Consider the following 3,739-nt stretch of genomic DNA (forward strand, 5'->3'; position numbering starts at 1 on the left):
AATGATGTAATGAAACTCTGTTTCTCGTGCGGTGCCATCAAACGATGTTTTTTTGGCTTCTGTCCAAGCTCGACCGGGACCATACTTTGTAATATCATATTACAATTTGCGTTGGTTCCAATTTACTGATAGCGTCGCTCCTCGCTGTTATATTTCCACCAATTAAAACTCACATAATCGCGATTTACCTGCATTTAAACTAATCATCAGAAACAAAAATTATATACAAACTGCAGATCGTATAGAAGCGAATAAAACACGATTGTTTTCAACAATCTCGTTTGTGATGTAACGATCGTAAAGGTTTATTCTGACGTAAATAACCGTTACCATATCCAAGTTGAACATGCGTAGAAACTTGCCAGTTGCGCCACTGGCTGTAACAATTATATATATTTTTTTAATTAAATACTTTTTGTATGAATTTTACATTTTGCAACACTAGAAATTACGAAACGAGACGCGTCTGTAACCGCAAACCACGTGTTCTGTATTATTTTGATTAGCGACGCTTTTCGGCTGAATAGGAACGCATTCTCGTACGCCTTTCTCCTTGATGACGTCATAGGTGCTCTGACTCGGGCTCGTGCCGAGCTTTTCGTTGAAGCTCGGCGCTCGGCGAACCCGAGCTTTTTCAACTTCAGCACATCCCTACAAGTTAGATAGGAATGGCATCTTTATTTAAATTGGTGTACAGATATTGATAAAACTTATTAAATCTACCGATTAAAATTTTTCACTAAAAACAAGTTTTGCATGATCAACATTTTTGTTCCAGTGACAACAAGGGTGTTTATTGATTGAGCCTCACAATGAGGAATGACATATTTGCATATTCAACCTAACAGAAAGGGACATTCCAACGAAATAAAAATTTGTCTATTAATAGAGATGCTCAAATGTGACCTAAAGGTACCAGTAAAGTTTCCTAAAATAAAACAGCTTTTAAAAAATCGCTGGATTAAAAAATTCGGCTGTTTCGACAATGCATGGAATTTCGCATAAGAAAAACCGCACTGAGCTTTGACCGTTTATAGTTTCTAAACTACTTAAGAAAAAAAAAAAATTTATATTGGAATAGGTATAATAAATGCTTCTTTTTGGTGAATACATACAAAAAAATAAAAAATGTAAACTTTATTAGGTTTTAATTTTCGATTGAATCTAGCTTTGTGCTAGATTACGCTGCCTCGGCAATTTTTTAAACCCAACGTTTAACACGAATAACTGACTTATTTATAAAGAAAACGGTACAGTAGGTACTAGTTAATAAGTCTGCATCCTTGTACTTGATGTCATTTTTATTATTCAGATAGAAGGTAATAATCCTAGCCAGTGAGCTATAACATAACGACAAAGATTAAATAGATTACCACGATATAGATTACAAACATACTATGTTGAGATCCCTACACTATAATACGAGACTAACTTGGGCAATACGAAGCGTTACACAACGACTGCAAACAGAGACTGATAATGTAAAACAAAGAATATTGAGAAACAACGATAAAAAGACGCGCAAAAGAAAGATGCCTCGCCCGTAATCAGTGGTGCCACGACAGGCGCTGCAGTACTCGCGCCAAAACCGCTGGTGACGTCTCAGCAGTTGCGAAAATGTTAACACGCCAGAACACAACAATGTTCGGACATAACACTAGTGAGATAGATTGAACATTTTAATATAAAAAAAGGTGTTAAAAATTAAATAATAGAAAATAGAAAAAAGGGCAGAGTTAACATGATATTATGTTGCTATGTTCAAGGGGAAATTAAAACATAATAAAGTCTATGTTTTACAATATTTTGTATACATAGGCGCCGAACTTTTTAAATTGCAGGGTAGGCGCAATAAATATGACGTCATAATTATGACGTAACATTGCATTACCAGTGCATCGCACGTTACGGTTGGAATATTTACGTTATCTTATGCTGTATAGTGGTGGTTTTACATAGGCCTATTTATTGAATCAAATTTCCTATGTTTATGATTGGGCTTAAACACTCCCTTCAGAAATTGTTTGCATAATTTCGTTACGTAGCGGCGGGTAGCGCTATAAGAAAAAAGACGCACGTCAAAGTAACGATCGTTTGTAGTTGATTTAAATTAAATTTCCGTAACTTAAAATCAACTACAATATGACTGCCTTTAATATATGTAACTGATTGCGCAAGTTGTTGCAATCGTATCTACATGCTGACGATAAGATCACTCGTCTCCCAAGCCAGACTGCAAGGATGGTAAATCGGCAAAGAGACAAAATTTACAAACGGGCATAAATTAATTTAATATTTTATTGGGTATTTTGACACCGGCAAGCAGCTTAGACGAGGAATTGGGTAATTCGTGATCGTAGACAATTAATTTGTTACGAAGCGCCAGGGTTACAAGGAAAGATTACCCGCTATTATGACCAAAATAAAAGCTGAAATCTAGAGTGGCAAAATAGGTCTAGCCAGTGGCCACCAAGCTTTATCTGAACAGAAATTTATTCACATGCTTCTTCCGTTCACGTGCGAAAGAACTATTCATTGTAGACGAGACAATACTTTACCCAATGGCAAACGTGAAAAAGCAAACATTCAACCCGTTTTTTTTATTACCTGCAGGCTAAATATTGAAAGTGTGAATTCCTATTATGACGCAAATAATCAACGTGTGAATTGCAATTATGTCGTAATCAATTGCCAGGTTAAACAATCGCTATTATGATGCAATGTATTCACGTGTGAATCCCTACTATTTCGTAATGAATATTCTGCTTGGCTGGGGAAAATATTGTAAATGAAATATGGGAAAAGAATTAAGCAGCGCTCCTTCTAGAACAGATTTTTGTTGATTATACTAACTTTTTTTATTTGTCTCTTCGATTACAGCAGCGAAGATTTAGAATGATTTCAGACGAAAAGGCAGGATATTGTTTGTTCATCTGTATTCTAATGCTGGGATAGAGGGAGCCTAAACCAAACTCGCGTTAGCAAAAAATAGTAATAGCTTAGGCTCTCAAGAAATATGCGTATCGATTGTTGGTAGGAAAGGTCTTTCTAGTGGGGATTTTTTTCAGCCGTTGCTGTGAACTGAGCTAAATATGGTTCCTAAATTTTATGTATACTCGCGCACCACTTTTTGGTTTATGCAGAGTTCTCGTACCACTTACATACAACTACTGAAGGCTCGTGAATGTTTCAAAAAAAGTCGCCTGATTATTTACAAAATTTTTCGGCGTTCACAACACAAACTTGGCACTGCTTTTGTCAAGTTGTGTGTAAAATAAATGTAATTTGCCAAATAAAGAGGGTAACAGGCTGTAATAAACAACCTAAATATGTTCCAGAAGAAACACTGCTGTGTATTTAACTCCTTAGGGACGAGTAATTTAAATATGCATTTTGACACAAGGGTCTACAAAAATCTCTATAACTTTATCTGTGATTGGGGTAAATCCCTAGGACTGGCTTTGTTCGAAAGATGATGCATTTTCCGTTCTTTCTAGCTATTAAAAATATAGCGTTACTATTTGAAAATTTTGATTAATTTTCACTGAAACATCAACAATTTTTTTTGTGAAGAATGGTAAAGATTTGCCTGGAAAGGCTTGTTTTACCGCCAATTTTCGTGCAAGTTGCTAATAATAATGTATTTATGACCCTGCTACTATCCGTTCTTAGCTGCTTGCCGCAGTTTTTGCAAAAACTATGTTTTCATGCAAACTAGATTACCTCTGATTTGAACTGT

At 35.7% G+C, this 3,739-nt stretch overlaps 2 protein-coding genes across 3 annotated transcripts in view; one reads left to right on the forward strand and one right to left on the reverse strand.

Moving 5' to 3' along the window:
* LOC100187247 (lamina-associated polypeptide 2-like) overlaps positions 1-3,739 on the reverse strand; it is a 24,650-nt gene that overhangs the window by 5,139 nt on the left and 15,772 nt on the right. The gene's annotated exons all lie outside the window — the stretch shown is intronic.
* The window catches only part of LOC113475031 (piggyBac transposable element-derived protein 4-like), a 7,644-nt gene continuing 6,586 nt past the window's right edge, over positions 2,682-3,739 (forward strand). The window contains exon 1 of the mRNA XM_026838431.1: positions 2,682-3,042. The gene's annotated coding sequence lies outside the window, so the exon portion shown is untranslated. The remainder of the gene's footprint in view (positions 3,043-3,739) is intronic.

This window comes from Ciona intestinalis, unplaced genomic scaffold (genome assembly GCF_000224145.3).
Source record: "Ciona intestinalis unplaced genomic scaffold, KH HT000084.2, whole genome shotgun sequence".
Classification (NCBI taxonomy): Eukaryota; Metazoa; Chordata; class Ascidiacea; order Phlebobranchia; family Cionidae; genus Ciona; species Ciona intestinalis.